Source organism: Topomyia yanbarensis, chromosome 3 (assembly GCF_030247195.1).
Source record: "Topomyia yanbarensis strain Yona2022 chromosome 3, ASM3024719v1, whole genome shotgun sequence".
NCBI classification, from domain to species: Eukaryota; Metazoa; Arthropoda; class Insecta; order Diptera; family Culicidae; genus Topomyia; species Topomyia yanbarensis.
Genome location: NC_080672.1, coordinates 286,635,237 through 286,650,727, shown reverse-complemented (window position 1 = coordinate 286,650,727; position 15,491 = coordinate 286,635,237).

Below are 15,491 nucleotides of genomic sequence, written 5' to 3'. Positions count from 1 at the left end.
AACGAGAACGCAAAAGAAGGCAGTCTGAATGACCCCCAAGCTGCCACGGATAAGGCTAATGCTTCAGCACCAGGAAAGGAATCTCAACACACAGCAGCAACCCGATCAGAACGAAATAACAAGATTATAACAGAGGGAAATTTTTGTAACTTATTGTGTTATAAATTAGGTCTCGTTAGTAGTTAAAATAATTGAAAATTATAACAAGTATCAATGCGAGATATTGTTTTGAATTCTTTTTGTTATGCGTTTCTGATTGGGAAACAGCGTCAATATGACCTGGCAGACAGACATTCTTAGTATTTTTTTTTGTTTTACCTACTGTAAAGGGGGGCTGGGTTATGAACCGAATTTTGTTTTTGAACTGCAACTTTTTGCAGAATAAAGATAGCGAAGAATCCAAGATATCGTTGAGAAGCTGAACAGAAGTGGCAACTTTTATATACAGACAGTTTTATGATTTGACAATGAGTTCCTATGCACGGTGTGTTTGGTAGAACAAGTTTATTCGAAAAAAATGGCATCTCTGAAACTTCAGCATGTGATAGAATGGACATTCATTTGCAATTATTTTACAATCAAAATTAAATTATTCTGTCGGGGGCTCCAGAACAACTTTTTTCAACTTGTTTGAAAACATAGGTTTTCCAATGAAATTGTTTCAAATTTTTCCCACTAGGTATTGCTATAGACATTTAAATATTACTAAAATTTTGAATCGCTTTGGTAATTGCATTGTCTACAACTATGTAGAGAACTACAAATTGCTATATTTTATAGAGGCGTTTTAATGTGGAAGTAGAACTGAAATAATTACATTCACAGTATAGCGTATTGTTTTATAATTTTGAACAATTTGTCAAAATTTAAATTGGTATACACCGCCGTTCTTATTTTAAAACACATTTAGAACTGTTTCAAATACATAGAGCTGTACAGACAGGATAAGCTGGAAAAAAATAATTTTGAGCCCAGTAACGTTTAAGACATGACGTGGCTTGATCTTTAAACTGAAAAGAACACCCACTCAATGTCAGTATATACCAGTTTTAAAGTTCGAAACCAAACTGTTCGAAATAATAAATCAAAACGCTCTGCTGGGGATGTGATTGTTTCCGTTCCAATTATAATTCCCATATTAAATACTACGCAACTGAATATGCTCTATAGAATTTAAAATACTAATACTTGACAACCTGTGATAACAATAAAAACCAATCAGTGCTTTCTCGTGGTCAAGGGCCATTACTTTTGGGTTAATTACCAAGAATCTCTATAAATTAGCTTCGCAACATTTTGAAAACAAATCAAAACAGAAACTACTCTACCATAATTTAACCTTTCGCCAACAAACCCGCGCCTCTCAGTGCGCGTAAATCAAGTTGAGTCCGCATCACGTTTAGTCGAAATATGAAACGTGTATGTCAATGGGCTCACTACCATACGTACCTACAAATCGCCTACAACTCACCGTCACTCCAATGCACACAAGAATAAAAATAAATTTATCCCAATTCACAAACTCCTGTTTCGATTTTGTTGGCTATTTACGGCAAATTTGAGACTAAGAGAAATGAAAGCAATGAAATTGAAAGACGGATAGGTATTCTAGAGCGAATCAGTTATAAACTTAGAACGGAAAACTAGGACTAGGCTCATATGGACATGATCGAAAGGAAAATGTGAAGAATTATTTGCCTTCTGCTAAGTAGGAGTTGGGCGTTGCACCCAAGTCTATCGCATGGTCTATGGTAGACGTCGGCGGTAAAACATGATGATGAGTTATGTTCTAAGTTTATAACTGATTCGCTCTAGAATACCGATCCGTCTTTCAATTTCATTGCTTTCATTTCTCTTAGTCTCAAATTTGCCGAAAATAGCCAACAAAATCGATACAGTAGAACCTTGCGGCAATTAAAACATAGTAACAATTCACAAACTCACAAGCAGCACACACGTCGCATCCTGCAGTATTGAACTCAATCCAAATCTACCCTACCAACCGTCCCGTCCCACTCACATTACCATTCATTGTGTGTATACGACACGAACCAATCGCATTTCCATTTTCGTGTATGCAATGTTTTAACTGGTTCAGCCAGCGCACGAAAAACATTGCAAATAGCAAGTTCACGAGTGTAAGTGTACACGGTTTAACTGTATGCGGGTTGCAGAAATGCCGTCTATTGCTTATTATGCTCTCCGAATGAAATAGTCATGATGTTGCTTGTTTGGAACGCAAGCATCGACTGACTTAAATAGATACGCCGCACCTTTTTGATAATCTCGTCGTATTTGATTGAGTCGCTAGGTGTTCGCTATTGGCGGCTCTGTCCGGAATAGACTGATTCGTGTATGGAAGTTTCATGTTTTTCGATATCTATTCATTTTTACGTTGTTTTCAATAGTGTACTATTGAAATATATAAGCTAGAGTATAATTTCAGTTAATTCCGAATTGTTTGGTAGTAAAAAAATGGAATACCATCCATAACTAACAGAAATATGATCATTCAAAATAATGACGTAAAATATGACATCATTACATTCAAGGTCAAAATGAACTGTAACTGTAAAAGTTATATTAAAAATTTGGCTTTTCATTAATTGACTCTTGACAATATGTTTAAATTACTTTCACGCTGAACAATATAAAAGATATAGTTTCGTTTTAAAAAAAGTTTACACTTGACAAGACTTTAATAAAATTTAAAAAAACTTTATAACAGACCACTTCAAGGTCAACTGTGGCATTTTGTTAATCTTACAAAAACGCTAATTTCTCCTTTGTTTTAACGAGAAACGTATCCATAGTTCATTGATCCCTGTAATAAATGGCAATAAGCAGTAAGAAGTAGATACACACTTAAAAATATTTACATCTCGCAAGATCACATAAAAGGAGCGTGACAATTCACTTGAATTTACATTCAAGAACATGTAAAAATGCTCTTTGTTCACAATTGTCTATCTCCATTGAACTGAGTTCCAGATCAAAAGAGACGCAATATTTTATTTCACATGTCAAAACATGTAAAATTCCATTATTAGACAGTAAAATATGCGAAAATGTTGTTTACGTCAAATGTAATTTTCATTATTTTTAACCCTAGAACGTTGTACTTGCGTTTTTCATCCTAAAACGTTGCACTGGGGTACAAATGTACCCCACGCGTTTGATCGCAATTTTCGCAGGTAAAAATGCAATCAAAAGTGATGTATAATACACCATTTTCTTCGTTTTCTAATTGCAAAAACAGCTGTGTAAGTGAAAGTACGGAATTTATTGAATCAATGATACATACATTGGTTTGAATAAAATAAAAAGTGAATAAATCACTGTTTTGACTTTTTTCACAAAAAATTATTATAATTTTGCGAATTTTCAACCGATTTGAAAAAAATCAAATGAAAAATTGAAAGAATAATCTTGATTGAAAATATTCTCAATGTGGATTTAAGAAAAGTTTTGCAATATCCTGTTTAAAAAATTCAAATCCTAGTATTGTTTGAACAATATTGTATTCTCAAACCCTGCTCTCTTTTGAACAGTTTATCTTCGAAATACTAGTATTGATGATGTTCAACTTACCTTGATCCCTTCACGACAAGAAAATGAACACTTCCCAACCCGGGGTATGCACAAGAACGGCCTGTGGACCGGAATTTCCTCCCCGAAACGAAAAAGGACAATAAAGATTTATTTACATTGACTTTGGCAACAATACGCTACAGAAAAAGTTTTTCTCAAGGCTGACTAGCAATAATTTTGCCTATTTGTTGATTACAATAGCATGTCAAACTAAACATCCAGCAAGCTAATTGAAAAGGGATTAGTATAATTAGTATTGTTTGTACACGGGGCAAGAAATTTGTGATAACACATTATGTTCGCTCGATGGTTGAAGCAATGGGACGCAATACTGATTCCACCATTTCCTTCGGCAAAGTCTCCTCATAAATCTACAGAATCACGCAATGCAGCCTTTATTCCAATACCTCTTCTACGCACCTGAACAAATTCCGTAGCAGTTGCACAGAGAACAGACGTCCATCCTCAGCATTCAACTTGTGTAAAGCTCTAACGGTTTCGAAGGTAGTTGGGATATCCAAACCAGGTGCGCTACTGTCGTCATGTTTTTTTGTGGCTGAGTTCGACAGAACTGACAGCGGTTATTCCTCTACCCAGTCAAACTAGTCCGGAATCGGTTCGGACTTCCAGCATGAATTTCAGCTCAAATGTATCAACCGATAGAGACGGAATCGGTTGTTTTCTTTGAGCAAGATTCCATACTGAATCAATTCAGGATTTCGAACCGGTTCCGGAATGGATTTGACGGATAGTTGAGATAGGTTGGTGTGGCGGCGTTAGTGTTTATCTTATATTAATTCAAATGTTTACACACGTTTTTTAAATATTTTTGTTCGATCATGGATGTCTGTTCTCTGTGGCAGTTGGTTGTTGTCAGCGATTTTATTGTTTCCAAGCTGTCCGACTGCCTCTTGTACCTTGAGTAGATCTGTTGCTGAGAATCTATCGAAAACTTAATGCATCACCAATATACCTATGATCCTTGAGCCTAATATTGTGGAGTGTTTGATTTCTACTTTGATCGTGTTTATCCTGAAATTTTAGTCATCAAATGATTTTTCGCTGATAAGGAAAGAGAGCATTATCGCCTCTTGAATTGTATAAGATTAGACAGTTTATCCTGAGAGTATTAGGGTGACCATATCAGGTGAGTGAAAACCAAGGACAGGCGAAAGGAGACTGCCCCTCCCCGTTACCTCTCAATCGTCTGTGCCTTCTCCACAGGTTGTCAGCACTTGAGAAGTTGTGGGATCTGGCAGGCTGAGCTTTGGCAGTAAAAAAGTTCTGTAGGTCTGGGAAGAAAAGCTCTATCAGAAGATTTTACGTTTGAATTCGATCACCGTGCACTTTTTCGGATTTATACACACGAAGTTCTTGCTACACCACCATCAGCAAAAGATTCATGTGTTGTTCGAGAAATCGGCAATCTTGAATTGAGTGGATGAGATAAAATATTTTTAGATCGTCTGTGCAGGACCGGCGAGGAATTTTCAACCCTAAATACACACTATTGAAATAAAGCAGAAATATCTAAGGTTCCAAGTAGCTTCCCTGCGCTATATCTTACAATTGCCAACAGCTACAAAATCTACAGTTGCTTCCAAATTTCTGCATTTTATCGATTGTTGTATGAAAGCCGGCAGATAGGTTGGTGTAAATAATATCAGTTTGAGTGAGACATTCCATACTCCCTGTTATGTAGGATTGTAGACTCTACAGGTCAGTCGCTTTTCAGCGCCCAGACGTGAAGCTATGTTAATCGTGGATTAAGTACTTTTTATTTCGTTTATTGTACACGGCTCAATGCGTTAGCTTACCTGAGCCGTGGATCTTTTAATATTTACAATATAAATAAATCGAGTTTAATTAGATATGTATCTTCTCTCTGGTGGGAGATCCATTAGTTTCTATCGATTGTTGTGATTCAGGAATCACTTAGTCCGCATTCTCTCGGTTTATCGTTTTCGTGATGTCCGTGTAACTTTATTGTCGGTGGTGCTGGTAGTTGATTGAGAAGTAGTAGGTGCATCACAATGATCGGACACGCTGTGCGCTGTTTTTCCAGCATTCGTTGTTGCCTGAGCAGAGAATCCGGTTGTTTGTGATTTAGTTGATCTTGATGAGGGCTATCTGTTCAGTTTGCTGGTAGTTGATGTTGTTTCGTTATAGGTTTTTGTACATGGTTTTCCGTACAGTGTCGTTTTGTTACAGAGCTGGCACGTAGCGGTCTACCCTTCATATGTGCACAGCGTGATTTGAGATTTGGCTACGCTTTCTATTTCGTATTGAAAGTTCAGATATAAAGGAATAGGTTTCGTCACTCGAATTCTCACGACAACTTAACGGATTCCACCATTAAGTATTTCGACATGATGGTTGTAATGAATTTACTGGTACGACATGGGGATAGATCGTGCAGACGCACATCGATCTTATCATCGTCAATATAAACGTGAATCTATAGATTGTAATAGTTTTCCGCCGCGGCCAAAGTTTTAAATATTATCAGTACGTTATTACGAGTATGGTGAAACTGTATGACGACGACTTCCGTAAGTTAAGGCTGCATTTGTACCTTTAATAACTATTCCACTTGGCGAACACAAAGCTGACTGATTAGGTACTCGTATTGAACCTGAAGTGGTTCCATAAACACGAGCTCGAGAGAGCGCTCAATGAAGTTATTCCACGATAGTTATTGATGTTCCGCCATTTTCCTTTTTAATGAATAGATTTCCAGTAGCACGAAAAATACCACTAACAAGAGAACTCAAGAAGAAGCAGAGTCATCAAAACGTTGATGTGTCTTCTCAAAGATACTAACGTAAACTCTAGTTCCGGAATGAAAGACGATTTAAGCGCCAAGAAGAAGCTCTGGTAATCATCGTTTCATAGACATTGATAGCGGCTAGAGTTTGGTCCATAACTGGGAAAGAAAGGGAAGTATTGAGAGAATAAAAAAGACATCGGATGGTACAATGGGGAGACTCGAGTGTATTCAGTTTAGTTTGTCGTACGCTGAACGAGGTTGAGTATACGTTTCAGTTATGATTGCGATCAGTAGTAACTACGATCTGGAGCAGAGCGAATAAAGCGACTCAATAAATTCAAATATATTAAGTTTACAAAAGAAAAACCAGGACAAATCAAGCGTTTTCCTCAACTACCCAGGACACCAGGACAGTCAGTGAAAAACCAGGACATGTCCTGGGAAACCAGGACGTATAGTCACCCTAGAGAGTATTGTACAATTATTTGACAATACATACAACAGTGAACATTTCTGAGGAAATGGGATTGGAAAGTACAGCAAAGCACTGGTCAGAACATAAGATCGCTCTTGCGTAAAATAGGTCTCATGTGATCATATTTTAAAATGCTGGAGGAACGGGTTTGGATGAGAGGGGATTTAGTACAGTGCACAGTGGTCCAAAATGCGAATTTAGCAGGAATTTTAACTTTTTGCTAAAATTAAATGACTTAGCCTTACATGTTTGGCAAAGTTGTTGTACTTTGCAAGACTCTTCTGTTTGTTTAAACCGATGCTAGGGTGGTTCTAAATTTAGCAATATTTAAAATAGAACTTTTTAACGGTTAGAGATAGGCTTCTTCGATGAAAAACTTTTATATAAAAAATAAATTTCAAATATAATTATCTTCGATTTGGGTACTGAACATTAAGTACCGTTGCTTTCATATGAAATAGCATGCTTTGTAGTATAGACCACCAAAAATAGCAAATACTATATTTTTTATATCTTGCAATATTTAGGGGAATTAAGACAGTGGGGGTAATTCGGACCCCCTCGATTTCTCAGAAAATAGCAAGACTTTCTAACTATTGTACATATTCGTGGAACCTTTGTTCTGAAACATAAATTTTGAGAGTTGAAGTTGATTCTTTGTTCTTTGTAGACAGGAGATACAGCGTGTTTCGTTGTTTTGCCATTCTCAAAACAAAAATCATTATAATGGAAAAATCGTGATTAAAGCAATAAATAAATGTGAAAAAATTAAAGGTAAGTGTTTTGGAAAAATTGTGGCTCCTATTTTATGGAATGATTTTTGTTTGGGTGAAAACTGAGATATTTTCGAGACGCTCACCACTTTTGTGGGATATGAGCGTACGGGGCTACTCGGACCCCCTATTCCGTCAATCACCGTTCAGCGGCTTTCGGCTGCGCACACCATTGAACACGCCACAGCAAAGAAAATACATGGGATGCCAATCGACAACTGTGTCATACCAGATTAAGTTTTTGTAAAGCAATTTATTTTTTGGCTTCTTAAGGAGTGTCTCTTGTAACTAATTCATAGGTAAACAAAATTCCATTGTTAAAATTTTTAAGAAAAATGACGGTCTGAATTGCCCCGTAGGGAGGTCTGAATTACCTCTACATTGTAAAAGGCTGGAAAAAACGTGGAGGTTTGCAAATCGTCGCCTAGCGCTGCCATTGAGTGATGGAAATGAACCTTTTATGGCACCAAAATGTAGCTGAGGTTTCAAACTAACAATTAGGACTTTTGACCGGTAACTTTTTTCACATCTATCCACCTAAAAGGGCTATTTGCTTAAGTAGGTCCGAATAGCTCCGGGTTCCCCTACTCAAAAAATAGTTTATTTTAAATCAAAAGTATATATAACTTTCTAACGAGTGAAGCTAGAAGTTCAATGTATTAAGACAAATTGTTCTCCTTCAAAATATCTGAAAATATTTCTAAAGTGATCTTAATGAAAAATCAAAACTGCAAAAGTTATACAAACAAAACCATTTTTTAAGAAACACCCTAAATTTTTTGTGGTAAATTTCTTCTAAAATGAAAAGTACACGACATAGAGTTTCAATGTCTTCGACAAAGTTTTTTTAAAATTTCGTTTTATTCAGTTTTCTGGAAGACAGCGAAACTCTATCTCGAACCATTAACAAGTCAATTTTCTGATTTAAAATAAAATTTAGAACCACCCTACCCACTATTTAAAATATCAGAAAAGTATTGTAAAGTGCAATATTTTATCATGCAAACGAAACTACATTTTTTATATTGTTCACCGTAAAATTAATTTAAACATATTACAAAGAGTCAATTCATGAAAAACCAAATTTTTAATATAACTTTTTCAGTTTTCATTTTTTCCAACCTATTCTTCAGATATTTTTCAGAGATTTTGAAGACGAACATTTTCTTCTAATACATCAAAACTCTAACTTTTATTGTTCAGAAGATATAAGCACTTAACATATCAAAAATAGATTAGGCCATTACAAATCTTTTTTAAAAATTATGTCCAAGTACAATTTTTTTTTCTGAAGGGGGTGGCAAACAAAAAATAAATATTTATTTTTATTAAAACAAAAAAAAGTATATTTTTTAAAAACAAAAAAAGTATATTTTTTTCATTTTACATTTTCCTGCGATCGTTCTCGTGGACGTTTACGCAGGGTGATTTCGGATAGCGGGGTTGTTTTACTTAAGCAATTCAAGCAAACTTTATTGAATCAATCAAACGTTCATATAAGAAAGGGATGGTTAAGTTTTTCGTTTTAAATAATTTTCCGAACAGTATAATTTCTAATAGCGGTTTAATCTGTTTCTAAATTCCCAATAAAAGCTTGAATGATCACTATGAACTTAATATGAACATTGAGGAGTACTTTTAGGTATTATCCGAACTTTTGGTTGCTTGGATAGTTTTCGTACCGTTGTAGTGGCACATGGACCGACTTTACACAAAAAGCATGAAAATTGGTCAAAGATGACCCTGCTTGATAACAATGTACAGAAACAGGATTGTAGCATTTTACATATGGACTGGCGAACGTACATTCTGAGCATTTGTTTGTTTGGTATATGATAGTCATTTGGCTCGTGTACATCTTCAAAATGCATGAATTTCCCCCCCTCTTGTTGTGCAGTCGTACGGATTTACGAAACGTATAGGAATCATCAGTTCATATTTGCCTTTTTCATATAAGGAATGCAATCACTCTGAAACTCGACTTGTCAAGCTAGACCCGGAGTGTCGAGTGTCATATATCACTAGATTCGGTTCGTCGAGATGTGAAAATGTCTGTGTGTGTTTATTATAGTAAAGTTGAAAAGTTTTAAAAGTGCATTGACAATGACTGCATAACCACTTTCAAAAGTGCATTGACTCTCGTGCATAACCACTTAAATAGTCCTTACTTTTCTTCCTTCCTTCTGCCCCACGAGACTGCATCAAAGCGTTATATCGTGGGGAGGCTGATTCGGTCTTGAAATACAGTGAACTCAAAAAATAGCATGATCGCTGGCACAACCTAGTGGTAGGGTTAAAAACTATTTGGTCTGTCACAGCTCTTGATCTTCCGAACAGGTTTTCCGAAGACAGATACCCTCTACAAGATCGAGATCACGAGATATTTCGAATAGAATGTTCTTTTGTTGAAATTTCAATTTCGCTTTTTCCATTTACATGATTTTAACAATCTATTTCAGCTTTAATGGTGGTACTTAAGGTATGTCTTTGTATAAAAATGATTGTATATTTCCCAGGACAAGTTATGACAAAATGATACAATAGAGCATACATTCGAGCCGTTTAGCTCCGAACACCTATTCGGTTATTTGCAATGGTGAACTTTCGTGAGCCATGTGGCTCCCGTTTCTGTTTTCTGTGTTTCTATTCCAGAGGATCCAGAAAATTACGGTAAAAAGTACCCGAAAACCATCAAAAGCAAACTAACAAGTCGAGATAAAAGGAAAATAGTCAACACGGCATCCAATTCAACAAAATCGCTTAGTCAAATTAAGGCTGAGCTGGATTTAAATGTATCTCGGGAGACTATTCGACAGGTGTTGGTGAAAAATCCAAATATTTGCCGCTCGAAAATGATGCGTGCACCTTGTTTGAAACAAGAGCATAAAATGGCAAGGCTTGAATTTGCAAGAGCTAACATGAGCCGCCACTGGAACTTGGTAAGTTTCTAAATTGGGAAAACATAGTTGCAATATAATAGATATATGTCTGTCATCGAAAGTAATAATACATTTTTGCGACAGGTTCTCTTTAGCGACGAAAAAAAATTTAACCTTGATGGTCCTGACGGATTTAATTCGTATTGGTGTGATCTACGAAAGGAAGAGGTACATTTTTCTACGCGTAATTTTGGAGGAGGAAGTTGCATGGTATGGGGCGCATTTTGTAGTCGCGGAAAACTGAACTTGGCGTTTACTTCCAGCAAAATGAACAGCAAAGATTATATAAATGTCCTTGAAGCATGTTTGGTTCCATTTAAACGGCGGTATTCACGCCTAAAGTTCACTTTCCAACAAGATAATGCGTCAATTCACAAAAGTACCGAAACCATGAGATGGTTGAAGGACAAAAAATCGATGTACTTCCATGGCCAGCTCGTTCTCCTGACTGCAACCCAATAGAAAATCTGTGGGGAATCCTCGTACGTCGAATCTTTAGAGTTTACGCAGTCATTAATAAGAATGGAAACCCAATCAAGTACTGAGGAGTCGCAAAATTGTTGGTTGATTTGAAAATGGAGGATTTTGAGAAAAAAGTTGGTGACTGTCTTAAATGATTTTGACATGTCGAAAGTTAAAAATCGATATAATTCTTATATTTATTAAATAAATTCGGATTTTATCGTTGAAATGTTGTGTAATATGTTGAAATAAATTGATTTGATTAGAATTAGAACGAAAGATCTCTAACATTTTTGGAAATTGAAAAATATCGTGATGTCTTAAATCTCCTTGACGCAGTGTAGTCTTCCCCTTAGCATAATCGTCGTGACTTTAAAAATTCGAGTCGATGATATGTTCTCCGACCGCGATGTTCGCCTGTTGCTGTCTTTCGGCTGCTAGTCAACACTGGGTGGGTTACTTAGTTGCTCTAATTATACAGTGCATCCCATATCGGACATCTATGGAATCACACTGTGCACTTACACTCATCGTAAGGGACCATTCATAAATTACGTAACGCTTTTAGGGGGGGAGGGGGTACAACAAGTTGTGACATGTTGTGACATAGGGGGGAGGGGGAGTTAGCTAGATCGTTACGTAACATGTTTCCACCGAAGAAAATAAAATTTTTTTCTAGGAATTTGTTACGTAATAGGGGAGGGCGGGATGAAGAAATTTGTGACAATTTGTTACATGGGGGGAGGGGGGATTCGATTTTGGGAAATTTTTGCGTTACGTAATTTATGAATGGTCCCTAAGTGACAACAAATGCAGTTAATCAATCTTTCACTCTGCATCTTTCAGCTTTCAACTGTCCTACAGGTAATACGCGATTCCTTTCTAGACAACAGTTCAGTCATTCACAAACACCAACTATGTTTTATGATGGAGACGATTCCGTGGCGAGTGCCTTCAGCTCTGCTAGTGATTCTCCGTTTACTTGGAACACCACATTATCCGTGAAACCGAAAATCGTTACATCTCTGAGAAGGTTCAGCTTCAATACTCCATCGTACACTGCGTTCCACAGCGTCGGGCAAACATTACTCTCTCTAACAGTACCAAGTAACATATTGACCTATACGCTGGAAGATCTCCATGTTTTCCGTCATCGGAAGCAACATCAGCTTCTTTCGCTTCCAGTTATCGGATCATTCTGAACATATCCGGGTTCTCATATATCGCTTTTTTCAGCAATATATGAGAGGCTGGTACTTGGTCCTTCTACTCATGGCTTTCGCCATCTCAATCAGCTGCTTGTCGGTAATTCGAGCTTCTTCTTCGTGATCATCCTCCTCACTGTATTACGAAGATTGGTTCAAGTTGCGGGGAAAACCTTTCGATGGTGACCTCTAGCTTCTCCGAACACCTTTCAGGTGGTGCAGCTGGGCCTTTTATCTTTGCCATGCCAACTTTGTAGGCGTCTCCTCGAGAATTCGCGTTGGCTTTGTGGCAAAGCTCATCACTTCAAGCTTTCTTGTTCAGCTCGACTGCTTTGTTAAGAGCGCCTCATGCAGCTGAAGACGCCATCTCTAGTTAACCGAACCAGTCGATAAAGGGTAAGTATTGAAAAAAATAATGTAAGGTAATGAGTCAGTTTTGGCAGTATTCGGGAGGGTACCTCACTATTTCGCAAATTGCCCTATCTTCAATTGATGGAATGTGTACAAATTGGTACCAATATCGGTGCTTTGTCCTTTAGAACCAGTAAAATAGCGTTACAATGTGCGCTCAAAATGGTAAAATAGGCTAAAGTGCCTCACTAATTCATTAATTTCTCGGCCTACAATCAATGGAATGTGTAAAAATTGACATCAACAGCTTTGCGTTGTTGTTAAGAACCAATATAATAACACTGAAAACAGTGAAAATCTCGTGCTTGAGCGCAACGAAAACTCGAATCGAGTGGCCCTATTGTTGCGCTACCATTTGACTCAATGCATTGAACAAAGATGGCAGAAACTAATTTAACCAACGGCTTCAACTGGTAGGGTGGGAAAAGAAACATGGCGAAAACGTGCTCATCACCCTACTCGTGTTTGAGCGCAGCAAAAACTCGAAACGAATGCACCAATTTACACCCTACTATTTGAGCCAATGCAATGAACAAAGATGGCGGACGCTGCTCTAACCAACTGTTTCAAATAGGCAATGCGAAAATAGAAATAAGGCGAAAATAGGCTCATTACCCTGCATACATATTGAAATGGTGCAGTTCTCATTTATGGTTATTTTTTGCAAATAAACATACCACGATTAATTTTTGCTTTATTGCGTACCTTTATGGTCGGAATTTGAAAAGCGATTGATGGTGTAGAAATGCCACAAAGACCGACTTTTTCTATGTAATCTCCCAGTAATGTCCCAATTATGCCTGTCAGTCAACTTTTCAACTTTGTTTATGGGAATGCTTCGCTGCCTATTAAATCTGACCACAAAGTTTAATAATTGAGTATTTTGAATCGTCCATAAAAGCGCTCCTCCGCGAGGTAAGCGGATTAGCCTGCCTGCTCCCATAAATCCTGTGTGTTGTAAAGAGATCGTACAACCAACCGACGGCTACAACAGGCTGGTTTAGTGGTGCCGTTAATCGTTTGGAAATGTATTGTGCGCGGGTGGTGGGCCAGTTCGGTTTTCTGTTGCTGTTGGGCGTTGTTAGTGCCGTTGATCCATCCTCCGAGACCAATTACGATTACGAGCAAAATGTGGCGAAATTGATATTCGATTTTATCGCAAACTATAAACGGTTAAAATTTGGCATTATTTTTACGTGTACGCGGTTTTCGGTTGGGGGGCCGACCATGTTTTATGGTACTTCCAAACTACTGATGGCCGGTAACATATCCCTCCGAGCGGTAAATATCGACGATTATGAGACTTATGGTGCGAGCAATCAAGAGGAAAGTGATGTGATAATTAATGATGACAATTTTGCCACGCTGATGCGGCGATTGATTGCACATCGTCAGTTTGTGTTGCTGGACTTGAGTTGTGGAAATGCCGATATAGTACTTGATCAGGTAAATGATGGTTACTGGTATCTTCCTTACTCAAGAACAAACATTTGATAGACCAGAAAAAATCAAGGGCATTAATCAATCACTTTCAAGAACAGCACAAATTCATTGTGTTTAATGAAATACTAATCAATATTAAATGCAACTAACTATAATAATGCTTTAAACTCTCCACTCCGAGATCTATCTCACATAACGATAAATAGAAATCATTGGCAAACGTTAGGCATCAACGAGGTTAACCCAGCTTACGTCATTATTTTCAGGCCTCACGATACGAACTGTTCAACGCATCGTTTCACTGGCTGATAATTGATAGAAAAATGGACAGCCGCGACACCGCAGCAGTGATGGCCGCAAGCGAACCAGACCGATGGACCAGGATGTATCGATTACGTAGCGATTCCTCGCGCTATAGCCATAGGCTGCGGGGAGACCGACAAAACAATTGCCCATCGGTGAACGCCACGCGAGCCGGTTGTTCGTTCGATGGCCAAAATCCTCCCGATGGCGCTTTTCCAGAACACGGCATCCGAAATGATTATTACGATACCGGTTTTGGCGATGATGAAATTTTCAGCCGTTTCGAAACAATGAACATCAGCATCAATGCGGAGATAACTTTGGTGAAGCCAACTAGTCCATCGTATCGGACATTCGCGATGTTCGATATTTGGTAAATCAGATAAATTGGTTTGTACACCTTTTCAGTTTGGCAAATCGAACGTTGCTAGGTAGTGCACCAGTATCCATTCACAGAATTTGGGGTTATGTAATATCCTCTAGGGTTCCGCTTGAAAACGATCGTGATTTTCGATGATTGAATTCAGCCAATGAATCAGTTGTTTTCTTGGAATCAATCTGAGTATGCGAATTATTGGATTAGCTGATAGAACTTACGGTCAGTTTTTTTTCGGCTGATTCGAACCATAAGATTTAAATATTGTTATTGTTTCGTTTCTATCTATAATAATCTATCTATATGAATGGAAAATAGCTGCGAAATCTCCATGGAGTTTGGATTGTGTTCATAATGAAATACCTATTTCTTAGCCAATTAGATGTCGTCTACAATGTTGTGGATCAGGCAATTTGTAGTATTTTTTCTGGACATGTCCGTATTCCTCTAAAAGTTAGTGTTGGTGCTTTCTATTCGGTGAAATGTGAAGTTAATGATTTAAATCCAAAAAGCGAATGCAATATGTATTGATTGCGCGAAAGCATTCGATAAGGCGGCACACAGCATTGCTGTCATGAAGTTGGAGTGGATAGAATTTCCTCCAGGTGGTTGAAATCTTACCTGGGGCCACTTATCTTTCTCTTATTCATTAAAGATCTCTGCACCAGCTGGAAAACTACCCTACGCTGATGATCTAAAAATCTTTCGTTAGATTGCCTTCGAATTCAACTCTGCTGTGCTCC